Source organism: Plecotus auritus, assembly GCF_963455305.1.
Source record: "Plecotus auritus genome assembly, chromosome: X".
NCBI lineage: Eukaryota > Metazoa > Chordata > Mammalia > Chiroptera > Vespertilionidae > Plecotus > Plecotus auritus.
Window position 1 is genome coordinate 19758767 of NC_137784.1, and position 16186 is coordinate 19774952.

At 42.3% G+C, this 16186-nt stretch overlaps 1 pseudogene across 1 annotated transcript; it reads right to left on the reverse strand.

The window, feature by feature from the left end:
* Window positions 1-13268: 13268 nt before the first annotated feature.
* Window positions 13269-15893, reverse strand: LOC308239538 (neurofilament light polypeptide-like; annotated as a pseudogene). The gene is made up of 2 exons: window positions 15841-15893; window positions 13269-14514 (listed from the first exon to the last, which is right to left on the reverse strand). The product of its transcript is annotated as a neurofilament light polypeptide-like (transcript).
* Window positions 15894-16186: the final 293 nt, after the last annotated feature.

Genomic DNA, 16186 nt, shown 5'->3' on the forward strand with positions numbered 1-16186 from the left:
CCTCCTTCTTGTCATTAATCTGAGTCCTCCCCATGCCATAAACCAGTAAAAATCCATACACACCATTTTATTAAGCTTCCTATGGTCTGGAAACAATATGTTTTGTAAATGTGAGGCTACAGTTGGAGCTCTCTACTTTCATCCTAATACATGTTTGGTAATAGGACCTTACAGTTTCCACTACCTTTAGGAAAAAACCCAGTACATTAATTCGATTTCTTCTTGGATTCCAATAATGGTTTAGGATTTTTCTACTAGTTGCCTTAGAGATAGATAAGACTTTTTTTATTTGTTTACCTGATATTTATAAATCTAAATCATTATGAGTCTTTGTAAATGGGCATCACTGGTTCCAGTGCCCTAGAAGCTGGGGGTGGGGTGGAATGGGGATGACATTCAATAAACTCCTCTTCCCCATTCTCACTCCCTCAGATGAGTTTTTGTCACTTCATGTGTGAGTTGCTCCTTCAGTATTTCTCCTGATGTCTCTTTCTACTGGTTGTAAGCACAACTGAAGTCACTTTGGTAATGACATCATTTGTGTTTCATAGATTGTCCCAGAGCACAGAAATCCCTGCTGACTGGTTATATAAAGAGGACACTGAGGCCATGCTGGATGAATGGGGAAAGGGAGAAACCCCGTATTGTCAAGATTCATTCACTGACTTAGCATCACTTTGGGAAGACAGGAGTTTCCAACTGCCGGAAGCCAATTCCAGCGTGTCAGCAGGGCTGTATCATCTGGAGATGGCTGAGAGCATTTCCCCAAACCTGAAAAGGATGTATAAATTGATTGCTTGCTGCCAGACAGCTGAGGGCACCTTAATCTACATGTTATTGCCTCCTCCTGGCCAAACACCTGAACAGCCAAAGGCAGTTCCTTCAATCTGACAATGGATTCTGTATGCCAAACCTTACCCTTTGATGTGTATATCTTCCAATCTAACAATGGATTCTGTGTACCAAACCCTGGCCTTTGAAGTGTATATCTACTTTGCCTTAGGACAATTTGTGATAATAAAAAACAAGGGGTCCTGAGACAAGGAGAATTTACACTGAGTGGCCAGATTATTATGATCTCTGAACACATAATAATCTGGCCACTAAGTGCATATCCTATATAATAAAAGGCTAATATGCAAATTGTCCCCTCAACCAGGAGTTAGACCAGCAGGCAGGCTGGACAACCGCCCATGTCCCCTCCCCCTGGCCAGGCTGGCCAGACCCCACCCATGCACGAATTCATGCACTGGGCCTCTAATATATATACACACTGAGTGGCCAGATTATTATGCGTTCAGAGGTCATAATAATCTGGCCACTCAGTGTAGTTCCTTTAGCTAAGTCTTCTCTGGCTCCCCATAATGCCTTCCAAAATTATGTTTCGTCTCTGGACTCTTTGTGAATTTACACACAGTGCTTCTCCAGATTCCTGAACCCTTCTAGATGCTGGATCAAGAACCCAGCATTATCCAACTAATTCTTACTTTCATCTGTGGATTTGACCACCATGAAAAAGCAGTATACTTAAGTCCCTTTGGGGCAGTTGCTTTGTCAACCTATTAACTAACTTCTTGTTACATATTCTTTTACATAGTATTTCAATTTTGGATTCCTGGGTGGAAGTTTTCCAACAATATTGTACACATTAATAAAATGAAAATATTCTAAACCATTTATGTCCACATTTAAAAACAACAACATTTCACCTTATATTTGGTAGTGTACTGATAAATTAAATTTAAAGTATAGGAAATATACCAAAAGTTATATTAAATGTTTAGGATGGAGAGTGTATTAGAAACCACCCCACAGGCTTCCTATTTCTTTTCTTCAAAAGCTAACCCAAAGACTCTCTTTTATGATTTTACCTTTACTATTGTTACATTCCAAACCACAGCACCTTGCATTTCACCTCTTACATTTTCTCCAAAATAAAATCAATAAACTCAGTAACAGTGAACTTTTTGTGTGGTTCTTTTATTAACAACTTTCCAAGGATTTTGTAACTGCATACTATCTATTTCTTTAAATATAACTATATATCAATATAAGAAAGAAATGTAGAAAATACTATATTATTAAAAATCCTTCATAAATATTTTGGTAACAGTATATTTAAAATGTTTTTTTTCCTGTTGGAAAAGCATTTTTAAAGGCATAATTCAGAATTTATGGTATAAAGATAAGTACATATTGGTGTCTATGGCATATAACTGTTTTAGAAAATTCAAATTAATTTTTTTAAAATTCTTGAAATAAAGGATTTTAAAAGATAGTGATAAAAATAATCTTTTTAAAATTTCTGAGAATATGCAATGGCATTTTCAATGTTTTGGTCAGGAAAGAGCAATTAAAAGGTAGACGGGCCATTATTGTGTTAAGGTTAAATTGTCTAAAAACAAACTCCACATGATATACAGAAATTTATTTGTTCCTGATTATTAAGTAACCAAATAACTAAAACTTTATTTTTTTTCCAGTTCTCTCTCTTTAGAAACAAGAGAAGAGCTAGGGTAGGGAATAAGAACAAAACTGCAAATAATACTAATACCCTGCCCCTTCTTATGGGACAGACAATATATAGACACATACAATTTAACAATCACTTCAGTAAAGCATGTCAGAAAAGCTAATCCTGGAAGAAATACCATCTAAGTAGATATTGGAGGAGTGAATAAACCATATTGCTATGAACATTTGTATTCTTGCTTTTCAGTAAATAGATGTAAGTGTTGATGTTGGCTTTATATACACTGAGTGGCCAGATTATTATGATCTCTGAATGCATAATAATCTGGCCACTAAAACATATATATATATATATATATATATATATATATATATACACACATATATATATGTATGTATGTATATGTGTGTATATATATATATATATATATATATATATATATATATATATATATATTAGAGACGCGGTGCATGAATTCGTGCATGGGTGGGGGTCCGGCCAGCCTGGCCAGGGGGAGGGGACATAGGTGGTTGGCCAGTCTGCCTGCTGGTTGAACTCCTGGTTGAGGGGACAATTTGCATATTAGCCTTTTATTATACAAGATATACACTGAGTGGCCAGATTATTATGCGTTCAGAGATCATAATAATCTGGCCACTCAGTGTATATAGGAGTAGAGCATCTGGGCCATCCTATATAATAAAAGCCTAATATGCAAATTGTCCCCTCAGGCGGTCTTTCAACTGGGAATTCAACCACTTGCTATGAGGTGTGCTAGCCACCAGGCGGTGGCACAGAACATGACGGGCGTCGGCGATGTGGTGCTGGCAGTGGGCAGCAGTGGAGGTGCTGCCAGCCCAGATGGGCCCTGACAAGAGCAGGACTGTGGGGGACGGTGGAGCAGGTGAGCGGACAGCTCCAGGCCAAGGCAGGTGCAAGTGTGGGTCTAATCGCTCTGCTGATCACCCTGCAGACGGTGACCAGTGGCGGTGGCAGGGGTGGGGCTGCTGCCCAGTTCCCAGATGCTGAGGGAGCTGGGTGGAAGACCTGGCCCTGATCAATCACCCTGCAGGTGGGAAGGTGGGGCAGGTGAGGGGGCAGCACCAGGCCACGGTGGGGTGCCAGGCAGGGCTGCAGGGCTGTGAGGCTGGGGGCACGAGCTGGGGCCTGATCCCTGCAGGCCACCCCGAGGGACCCCACCCATGCACAAATTTGTGCACTGGGCCTCTAGTATGTATGTATATGTTCAGCCTTAGTTGATATTGCCTAACAGATTTTCAACATGTTTGTCCCACTTTCTACTTGCATCAGCTATATATGAGAGTGTCACTTTTTCTACAAACTTGTCACCACTTGGAAGGTAAAAGGAAGGTAAAGGCTGTTGGAGGTGGAGTTTCAAGGAAAATAGAGTGTTCCAGGCTGAGGGATAGCATATACAAAGGCCTAAGGAGAAGGGGGAAAGCATGGCTTATTTGAGCAATTGAAGATATCATGATAGTGTATGTTTGTGAATGAGGGCTGATAGAAAATGAGAATAGTAGCAAGGAAGCATGAGGTCATGAGGCTTTGCATGCTACATAAATAGGTTTAAAATTTATCTTTAAGGTAACAGGAAACCAATAAATATGTACATGCAAAAAATGAAACTAGCTTTTTTATGTTAACTGAATTTAACAAAGTGGTGTAGAGTAAAAAAAAGAAATAGATTATTGAAAGAACATAGTAGCCATCTTAAGGAACTCCTAACAGTCAAAGCTGGAATATTTTGTGTGGGGGGGGAAAGGATAGTGTTAAATTTAAACCCCCAAAATAAAATGAATATTTGTAAGTCCATATGTATATAAAGAAATCACCAAATAGATAGAGAAGAAGAGACATCAACTTCTTAGAGTAGAATTCCAATTGATATATACAGAAAGAAAGAGGGAAATGAAAAATTTACTATTAAGCAGACACAGTGGTAATAACTGATGAAAACTAGAAACAGTGATGGAGAGTAAAACAGACAGTGAAAGTTGGATGAACAGATTTTTGCATAATCTTAAAATCTCTCCTCAAAAATACTTGTCAACCACAAATGGAAAGATAGTAACTTCACAGTGGAAAAACATGGAAACAACTACCTTAACCAAATGATCATAGTTAATATGACCAGTAAGATATAAACAAGTACAAGAATATACTGTGTTCACAGATTGTTAGAATTAGCATCATTAAAATGTCCATATTACCCAAAGCCACCTATAGTTTAAATGTAATCCCTATTAAAATACCAAAGGCATATTTCACAGATTTAGAACAAATCCTCCAAAAATGTATATGTAACCAAAAAAAAAAAAAAAACACAAAACACCAAAAAAACAACAACAACAGACAAACAAATAGACACAGCAATCTTGAGAAAGAAGAACAAAGTTGGAAGGATCATAATACCGGATATCAAGTTATACTACAAAAACACTGTAATCAAAACAGCCTGGTATTGGCACAAGAACAGGCATATAGGTCCATGGAACAGAACAGAAACCCTAGAAATCAACCCAAGCCATTACAATCAATTAATATTTGACAAAGGATGTAGTAGCATACACTGAAGCAAAGACAGTCTCTTTAATAAATGATTTTGGGAAAATAGAACAAGTACATGCAAAAAAATGAAACTAGACCACCAATTTATACCATACACAAGAATAAACTTAAAATGGATAAAATACTTCAATGTAAGTCATGAAACCATAAAAATCTTAGAAGAAACCATAGGCAGCAAAATCTCAGACATCTCTCATAGCAATATGTTTGCGGATACATCGTTTAAGGCAAAGGAAACTAAAGAGAAAATAAACAAATGGGACTACATCAAAATAAAAAGCTTCTTCCCGACTAGCAAGGCTCAGTGGTTGAGTGTAGACCTATGAACCAGGAGGTCATGTTTTGATTTCTGGTCAGAGCATATGCCCAGGTTGCGGTCTCAATCACCATTGTGGGGCGTGCAGGAGGCAACTGATCAGTGATTCTCTCTCATCACTGATGTTTCTGTCTCTTTCTCCTTCTACCTTCTGCTCTAAAATCAATAAAAAAGTATTTTAAAATCTCTCTATATAAAAGGCTAATATGCTAAGTGTCCATCCAACTGGTTGCTATGGCGCACACTGACCACCAGGGGGCAGATGCTCAATGCAGGAGCTGCCGAGCTGCAGTGACTTGGCAGCAGTGGTTCTTGGGTGACACACCTTGAAACCAGAGAGAAGGGAGCCCGATTCCTTGCGGGGCCACTTGATTCCACCTTCGGCCGTGGGTTATGTTATTGCTGGGGCACTGTTGGCCCCGAATCTGGTTTACTGCACACTTGCTTTTGCGTTCCACACCCTGTACCACTCTGTACTACAGCAACTTTGCAGAGTGCCCTCAAGCACTCCGGGACCCCTTGGGGGATGTCAGAGAGCCGGTTTCAGCTCGATCCCCGCAGGCCAGCTGAGGGACCTCACCTGCCAGAGGGAACCTGCACACTCTACAGATGCCCTTCAAGCCAAAGCGTCACCCCAGGTGCGCCTGGCAGGGAGGGACAGTGGGAGGTTGGCTCCAGGGCGTGTCTGGTCCATCTTGCCCAGTCCCGCCCCACCAGCCACCTTCTAATTAGTTTCCTTTCAATGTGGATGAATCCGTGTACTGGGTCACTAGTAATAAAGTAAAAAGCTCCTGCACAGCAAAAGAAACCATCAACAAAATGAAAACAGAGACCTCTGTATGGGAGAACATATTTTCTAATGATACATTGGATAAGGGGTTAATCTCCAAAATATAAAAGGAACTCATATAACTTAACAAGAGAAAGACAAACAATCCAATTGAAAAATTAGCAAAGGACCTAAATAGATACTTCTCTAAAGTGGACATACAGAAGGTCAAGAGACATGAAAAAATGCTCAAAGTCACTGATCATCAGAGAGATGCAAATTAAAATGACAGCGAGGTATCACCTCACACCTGTCAGAATGGTTATCATTAACAAATCAACAAACGACAAGTGCTGGCGAGGATATGGAGAAAAGAGAACCCTAGTACACTGCTGGTGGGAATGCAGATTTGTGCAGCCACTATGGAAAACAGTATGGAGTTTCCTCAAAAAATTAAATATGAATCTGCCATTAGACCCAGTGATCCCACTTCTAGGAACATATCCTAAGAAACCAGAAACACCAATCAGAAAGAATATATGTACCCCTATGTTCATAACAGCACATAGCTAAGATCTGGAGACAGCCCAAGTGCCCTACAGTAGATGAGTGGATAAAAAAGCTGTGGTATATGTATACCATGGAATACTATGCAGCAGTAAAAAAAGAAGGGTCTCGCCTTAACCGACTTGGCTCAGTGGATAGAGCGTCAGCCTGAAGACTGAAGGGTCCCAGGTTCAATACCAGCCAAGGGCACATGCCTGGGTTGTGGACTTGATCCCCATTTGGGGGCGTGCAGGGGGCAGCCAATCAATGGTTCTCTCTCATCATGGATGTTTCTGTCTCTCTCTCCTTCTGCCTTCCTCTCTGAAATCAATAAAGAAATATATATTAAAAAAAAAGAAGGGTCTCTTACCCTTTGAGACAGTGTGGAGGGACCTGGGGAGTATTATGCTAAGTGAAATAAGCCAGTCAGAGAAAGACAAGTCTCACATGATCTCACTTATATGTGGAATCTAATGAACAAAATAAAATGATGAACAAAATAGATCTGGAGACATAGAAACATGGAACAGACTCTTGAATCTCAGAAGGAAGGTGGGGGTGGGTGGGAAGAGATTAACCAGAGAACTTATATGCATAACCATGAACACAGACAATAGTGTGGTGAAGGCCTGGGGAAGACGGTAGGTGTGGGCTAGAAGGGGTCAATGGGGAAAAAAAAAAGGTACATATGTAATACTTTCAACAACAAAAGTTAAAAAAAAAAAGAAAGCCATTGCTTTACATTTTTTGAAAATCTCTAAGTCTGGCCTAATAGAAGACAACTGGAATGTCATATCTTCTACTGCATTTAAACTGGTGCGGTGTATAGCTTTGGCTGATGTATATGAATCTGGCCTCACATAGGTATTGATTTTGAAAATGGAGGATTAGTTTAATAGTCTTTATATTTGCATGTGTACTTTTCAATGCTACGCCAAAAGTGAAAATGGCAGTTTCTCAAATGTTACTTGCCACCATTATCAATGGTCTTTTTGTTCTTTGTTACCGTATTTTTCTATGTAAAAGATGCTATTTTTTTTATAAAATCATTAGACAGAAAATCCAAGGGAGTCTTATACACGGAAGTCATCTGAGGAGGGAGCCCTGTGGGTGCATACCTGCTCATTCTTTGTTGAACAGGCTTCTTCCAGTCACGAGCCTTATTGTTACTGACTTCAGCTGAAACTGTAATTGGAGGTGGAGGTGGAGAGTGCGCAGATGCAACAGGGACCCAAGTGTTCTGAGCCCATAAAGATGTCAAAAAATAAAAAGATTAATACTGGTAAGTGACAGTCTTACTCTGCAAAATTCAAACTGAATGTAATCAGCTATGCAAAAGAGCATGGCCATAGAGCTACAGAGAGACCATTTGGACCTCCTCCCACTGAGAGTATGATCAGACAATGGAGAAAACAGGAAGAACAACTCCTTAAGGTGCCAAAAAATAAGGCCTTAGTACAAGTGGTCAGTAAATAATGAATTCCCTATCTCTTGATTATAGATGTTATAAAGTAAAAATATTGCGTTTATTTACTGATGATGAATTTTAATATGGTAAGATGACCATACCTTATTTATGTATGAGTCCCTTTCCACACCAAGAACTTTGATTTTTAGGTAGCCTTCTATCCATAAATAAGTCCATAAATGAATTCATTTAATGACATCATGAGTATCTAGTTTATGAATTTACTCAGTACGCTTCCTCAATTCTGATTAGGTATCTTTTTTATTGGCATAAAAATTGTGCTGCTAATTGTTTTAGTATTTTATATTATGCAGTAATTTTAAAATTTACATTAGCCTTCTTTCTCCACATTTTCTAGGAGACGGAAGAGTGCAGACCCAATTCTTTCTTCCAGCTGGTCCTTGTGCCAGGCACAACTCTTAGTGAATTTTTTCTTTGGGTCAGCAAAGATTTGTGCAAGGTGCACTCTAAGCCTGCTACGGGCTAGCCAGCCGTGGGCAAACTACGGCCTGCGGGCCGGATCCGGCCCGTTCGGCTGTTCTATCCGGCCCGCGGAGCCGAAAGAGCAGAGGGTTCTCTTGCTCTCCCCTCCGCTCCTTTACTTTGAATTTATATTAGTTCACACAAACACTCCATCCATGCTTTTGTTCCAGCCCTCCGGTCCAGTTTAAGAACCCATTGTGGCCCTCGAGTCAAAAAGTTTGCCCACCCCTGGCTAGCCACACCAAGAGATACAGCTGCTTTGGGCTATCGTATTTGAATCAGTCAGCTAACTTTCTCACCAGGATTTTCTAATTGTAGTTGTCTTCCTTTGGTGTTTTTCCACAAAGACAGAATGTGCTTATCTGGCTGACCTGACTTTCCAATCAAGTTGACAGTTGTATTTCTCATTGTAAATTACTAGATTGACATTCCCATTTTACTCTGAAATAGCCTGGGAGTGGTTTAGCCAGGGCCAACATCCCTAAATTTGATCACTAAAGCACTGAAAATATTGAGTTTCTAGACCTGGATCATGATATAATGCATTAAGGAATTTCCACTGGGTGAGAGCCCTTAGCAGCCAGTTTTTTTGTTTTGTGTGGTTTTTGGTGTGTGTGTTTTTTTCAGATAACACACTTATATGTAAAAATGCCATTTGGCGCTTTTCACTTATCTTTGAGATATTATCCATAGTTGAGATGCAAGAGATGGCTCGAGTTCAATTTTATGTAGAAAAATCACTCTTTCCTTATAATGGACAGTATTTTACTTTAGATAAAGCCACTTTGAATAGGCTTAATGTATCTTCAGTAGAACCAGGAAGCAGACTTAAATGGTATTCCCCAGGAAGAATTTCAAAAAATCTCATGCCTGATGCATTATGAAATTTTAAGTTTTGTTTTTCTTTCTGTATTTTTGCACTGGTGATTTGAGGTCAATTTTAAACTTTGTTTTGAGAAATAAACGTACAGTGATTATTTGTGCTGAGACAAAATATAGTCAGGTTTTCCAGAAGGGCAGATAATCCAGGAGGTAAACAGAATGAGGAAATGTTTTCCTTTTCAAACTATCACCACTAAATACTTACTATAAACACTGGATAGCACATTGCAGCACACAAATACTCATAATAAGTATTGTGCCAGATTTCCCTTTATACAGCCTAACAATAAGGAACAGAAATACTGTTTCCATTCTAGAGGTAAGGAAAGAGAAGCCCAAAGTGGTTCCATGAGTTGCCCAAGTTCACACAAGCTAGTAAGATCCAGGTTGAACTGTGTCTATGTTTGTGAAGGAAGAAGCCACAGATTAACAATTCAAATGCATTATAAATTGCTACTACTAGTTTATTAAACTAATATGTAATACTAGAGGCCTGGTGCATGAAATTCATGCATGAAATTCGTGCATGGAGGAGGGGTTCCCTCAGCTCAGCCTGAACCCTCTCCAACTGGGGATCCCTGTGGGATTGGGCCTAAACCGGCAGTCGGATATTCCTCTTGCAATCTGGGACTGCTGGCTCCTAACTGCCCTTCCCTGCCTGTCTGCCTGATCACCCCTAACTGCCCTCCCCTGCTGGCCTGATCTCACCCCCAATGGCCCTCCCCTTCCGGCTTGATCTTGCCCCCAACTTCCCTCCCCTGCAGGCCTGATCTCGTCCCCAACTGTGCTCCTCTGTTGGCCAATTTGGTTCTGATTGGTCAGTTTCTTTGTCAGCATCAAAAGCTCCGCCTCCTAGACAGCCATTGGTTCTTCACAGCACCCACATTTGGTTCTGATTGGTCAGTTCCTATGCCAGTCAGCATCTCCAGGCATATCTCTGGTCCTGATCAGAGAGATGGGGCTTAACAGCAGCCCCGGAGGCTGGGAGAGAAAGAAAAGCCCAGCTGCTGGCAAAGCTCAGAAAGAAAGAGGGAGAAAGAGAGAGGCAAGTACTGATCAACAGCTGCCACTGAGGCTGTGGATCAGATCCTGCCTCTCTCTCTGGGTCTCAGCCCCCTGGGCAGTCAGTGCTGGGTTGCCCCAGCAAGCCAGCGCTGACTGAAGGACTTCCAGGTTGGTCAGCCTTCCCTCGTTATCGGTCATTACAACCCTGGCCTTTTATATATTAGATAATTACTCTTACTGCATGTACATACTTTGATTTGTTAATGAAGAAAGTGAATTGTCACTAGAATACTTGTTTTTACCTTGTTGTTTTGCTGAAAGTGTGGCAAGTTTGTGTACTATTTTTTAAAAATAATTTTATTTATTTCAGAGAGAAAGGCAGAGAAAAACATCAATAATGAGAGAGAATCATTGATTGGCTGCCTCCTGCATCCCCCACACTAGGGATTAAGCCCGCAACCCAGGCATGTACCCTGACCAAGAAATGAACTGTGACCTCCTGGTTCATAGGTCAATGCTAAACCACTGAGCCATGGTGGCCGGGTGTGTTTGTGTACTATTTTATCTAGATCTCCCAGAATTTGTTCCAACAAAGTGGGTATGCTTTTTTGCTTCATCAGAATGAGTACATTAAGGCATAGTCCAATGCCTTGGATGCATAAAGCATGCAACTTTCCAAACATTACTAAGTGCTGGCAAAAAAACTACAGGTTCTTTCTCCTCCTTCCACAGGCACCAAAAGGAATTCAGATGAGCTCCTTTTTACATGACTCCCATTAAAACAGAAAAAAATATGGTGCATTTATAATAGCACACACAGTGGTAGCAAATATATTTCTAACTGGAAAGAATGTCTGCTTTCAAAGAACACCAAATCTTCCCATTGCAATATGACAAATGAGTGAAAGAATTTCCCATGGACCAGCTCCTGGCTTCATATATTTCAAATCTTGTTTCTCCTCCGTTATCCACAAACCTTCAGTGCTGAGTTCCTTAGAGCACATTCTTATCATAGTAATACCCCTGGTCTCGCATATCCCTGTCACAACACTGGCTCAGACAAAATGGAAAACTATAGAAGTTTTCCTGGAAGCCATTGCTGCCTGGATGGCTAGAAATAACTTTTTTAATGGCTGAAAGCCACATAAATATACCCCAGTAAATCTAAAGTCAATATTTCTGAACTCTCCTTCACCTTAGTCAAATCCCAAATGTTCCTTTGGCTACACTCGTGGCACCTGACAGAAGGAAAATGTGACAGAGAACATGGCACAATGGAAAAAAACAGTGTGAAAAGCCATCTTAATTTGTGAATTTTACAAAACAAAACACACAATCACGTGGACACATTGCTTGAGGCCCTTGAAAAAGTCACCAGCAAGTATAGGATCTTGAAGTTGGAGCTTCCTTGCCTTCATGGGACATCTGCTTCTGCTGGATGCCCATATACACTGAGTGGCCAGATTATTATGAACTCTGAACGCATAATAATCTGGCCACTCAGTGCATATCCTATATAATAAAAGGCTAATATGCAAATTGTCCCCTCAACCAGGAGTTCGACCAGCAGGCAGGCTGGCCAACTGCCCATGTCCCCTCCCCCTGGCCAGGCTGGCCAGACCCCACCCATGCATGAATTCATGCACCGGGCCTCTAAAAAAATATAGATACACACACACACACACACACACACACACACACACACACACACACTAGTGACCCAGTGCACAGAATTCGTGCATGGGGGCATGTCTCTCAGCCCGGCCTGCATCCTCTCCAATCTGAGACCCCTGTGGGATCGGGCCTAAACTGGCAGTCGGACAACCCCCTCGCAATCCAGAACTGCTGGCTCCTAACCGCTCACCTGCCTGCCTGCTTGATCCCCCCTAACCACTCTGCCTGTTGGCCTGATTGCCCCCAACTGCACCCCCCTGCCAGCCTGCTCACCCCCAACTGGTCCCCTCTGCTGGCCCGCTCGCCCTCAACTGCCCCCACCCCCCCCGCCAGCCTGATCACCCCCAACTGCCCTCCCTTCCTGGCCTGATCACCCTCAACTTCCTTCCCCTCCTGGCCTGATCACCCTTAACCGCCTCTGCCTCGGCCCCACCACCATGGCTTTGTCTGGAAGGACTTCTGGAAGGTCTCATGGTCTAATTAGCATATTACCCTTTTATTAATATAGATAGGATATGACATACTGCCATAACTATAACATATGTACCAGTATTACTCTATGAGAATACATACTTCATGCAATAGGAAGGCATCTAATACATTACATTGTATATGTTGTAAGTAGTAGGAAATACTGTATTCATAGCAATAATATACACCCTGTGACTTCCCTTCCTGATTTGGGAATGGTTCCCCAGTTCTTTGAACTTTTCTTGGCCCCTAATGTATTTTTTTTTTTGTCATTCAGTGTAACTTTATTTACTGTTTATTGCCCATGATTTGAGGTCTTTAATTTCTAACCACCAAAGATTCAAAGGACTATTTTTTCCATGAAGTTTAACATTAACATCAGTGAATTCATGTATTCATGTGTTTTTATTGTAAACATCTGAATTATTCACATTGTCATAGATCCTGAACTCATAAGCATGGACCATGCACAGGCTGGCAGCAAGCCAGGAAGCCACTCTGCAAGCAAACAGATACCCTGCATAAGGAGAAAAGTCATAGCACAACATTTAATGTCCAACCTGAGTCACCTCAGAACGTTATATATATTTTCTTAATTCATATAGTATCCGGAACTTAACTGCTTGGTTGGTGAAGGGGTTGACATGGTTTCAGGAGGATTATTCCTGAAATAATTAAGGAAAGGGGGGCTCAATCTTTTCTTGGTTGTTTGCTCTTCCCCAGCACCTTCATCTTTCTTCTCATCCTCAGCTTCTTGGGCATCTTCTCCTTCACCTTTACCTCCTTCTTCTTCCTCCTTTGCATCCTCAAATTCTTCCTTGGCACCTTCTTCCTCTTCCTCTCCTTCCTCTTCGTCCATCCTTCTCCTTCTCCTCCTCTTCAGCTTCTCCTTCAGAGGGGGGTTCATCCTTAGCTTCTTCGGCTTTTGCAGCCTCAATGGTCTCCTCCACCTCCATCTGCTCCTCCTGGACGTGGCTGGTGTATTAAGAAGGGAAGGAGCGAGTGGACATCAAGTAGGAGCCTGTAAACCACCTTAGGCAGATCGACCAAAGATCTGGGAACTCTGGGAGTAGCCTCTGGCTATGCTTCCCAAGCTGGTGAAACTGAGCTGGGTCTCTTCACCTTCCAAGAGTTTCCTGTAAGCTGCAATGTCAATGTCCAAAGCCACATTGAGGAGGTCCTGGTATTCTTTTAAATATCATGCCATTTCACTCTTTGTAGTTCTCAACTCATTTTCTAATTTGTTGATTGTGTCCTGCATAGCACTAACATGGGAGTTCTGCTTATCCTGCAGCTCTCGCAGCTGCTTTCCCAGAGCTTCGTTCATGCCCCGGCTTGCTTTGAATTCCTGGGTCTTGGCCTTGAGTAGGTGGCAGCTTTCAGACACCTCCTCCTTGGTGGCGCGCACCCCGTAGGTGTTCTTGGCAGTGCTCTCAGTCAGCATGGTGAAGCAGCTCTTGTACCATTCTTCTGCATTCTGCATGTTCTTGGCAGCCAGCTTCTGGTACTGGGCGCGGATGTCCTTGAACGCAGCAGAGAGGTCAGACTTGAAGAACATGTCCATCTCCACAGAGATCTGAGCATACTGGATCTGCGCCTGCAGCTCGGGGATCTCCTCTTCATGCACCTTCTTCAGAAAGGCGATTTAGTTCATCAGGCTGTCGATGCGCTTTTCAAGCTCAGCACCAGTGAGAGCCGCCTCATCTGCACCTTTGTGCGCCTCCATCAGCCAGCCCTCTGCGTCATCATGGTTCAGCACCTCTTCCTGGTAGTATACCTGCAGGATGCTCCCAGTCCCTCCCAAGCCCTGGTGCCTGCAAACTGCCCACTGCCCTCTCCTCGCCAGGGACGGGGCACAGTGGGGCGGGGCACAAGCATTCCATTTTCATTAAAATGTTCAACCCCGGCCTGCTCCACCGGTGTCCACAGGCGGCCTGGTGGCAGACAGTGATCCCAGAGACCCTGGCCACCCCCGCCTACCCAGGTCCCCTATGGCGGCCTGAACCCCGTGGCGGTGTCAGGTGCTGCCCGCCCCGCCTGCCCAACCCCAATGGCTGCCTGGACCCCACGGGTGGTGTCAGGCGCTGTCCCCCCAACTGCCCGGTTACTTATCATGTCCTCGACCCAGCAGGCAGCGTCAGGCTCTGCCCGCCCCTCCTGCATATGCAAATTTACCCTCCATCTTTGTTGGCTTAATTTGCATATCACTCCTGATTGGCTGTGGGCGTAGCGGAGGTACGGTCAATTAGCATTTTTCTCTTTTATTAGTATGTGTATATATATATATGTGTGTGTGTGTATATATATATATATATGTGTGTGTATATATATATATTTTGAGTGGCCAGATTATTATGCATTCAGAGATCATAATAATCTGGCCACTCAGTGTAAGTATGTTCTTCCTGTACTGTTGAAGTGTAATATGACCATGACTGTAATTTTCATATTCTATCTTCTATTGTCCCTTGACCTAAAAGTTTCTTTATACCAATATATTGGCTCCTCAAGTCCACAGAATCCAATAATTAAGCAATCACAAGGGTTAAGCTACATGCACTCAGGTGATCTAAGCTTCAGAGAACCCTCCTCAGTTAAGGATATCTCAGCGATCCCTGATTTCTAAAATGCAGAAATTAGTTTCCATTCCAAATGTGTTTTCCTCAGTCCAATGTATCCCCTGCATATTGCATTTTAAAATGTCAAGGGTTGGCCCAGCTGGAGTGGCTCAGTGGTTGAGCATCAACCTATGAACCAGAAGGTCACAGTTCAATTCCCGGTCAGGGCACATGCCCGGGTTGCAGGCTCCATCCCCAATGTGGGGTGTGCAGGAAGCAGCCAATCAATGATTCTCTCTCATCATTGATATTTCTATCTCTCTCTTCCTCTTCCTTCCTCTCTGGAATCAATAATAAATAGACACATAAAAGAAGTTCAAGAGTTGGTCAAAATCTATTCTAATTCAGAAAAGCCCAAAGGTTGTCTAAATTTCAACCAGCCTCTGACCTTTTTCACCAACAATTCAACCAGACAGCCCTTGCTGACTTTTCTAATAACCAGATCCGGCAGGCCCTGAGCACAGTCCCAGCCATCTGTTTATTCATCAAGGGTCTAAGTTTAATACATTCTCTATGTCTTTGTCTTGCCTTTCAGGATTGACTTACTTTGGTGCCTCTACGAGATTGGCTTCAAATGTGTTCCTCAGCCAGGGCATCATTGTTCCTGTTATACCTGAATACCTCTGAGTAGCCAGAGGCCATCATAAGAGTGGATTGAGCCTGGCTAGTGTGTCTCAGTGGTTGAGCAACAACCTACAAACCAGGAGGTCACAGTTCGATTCCCTGTCAGGGCACATGCCTGGGTTGCGGGCTCAATCTCCAGAGGAGGTGGGGGGCGGCGCTTGCAGGAGAGAGCCGATCAATGATTCTCTCTCACCATTGATGTTTTAATCTCCCTCTCCCTTCTCTGAAATCAATAAAAATGTATTTTTTTAAAAAAAAAAAAAAAGAG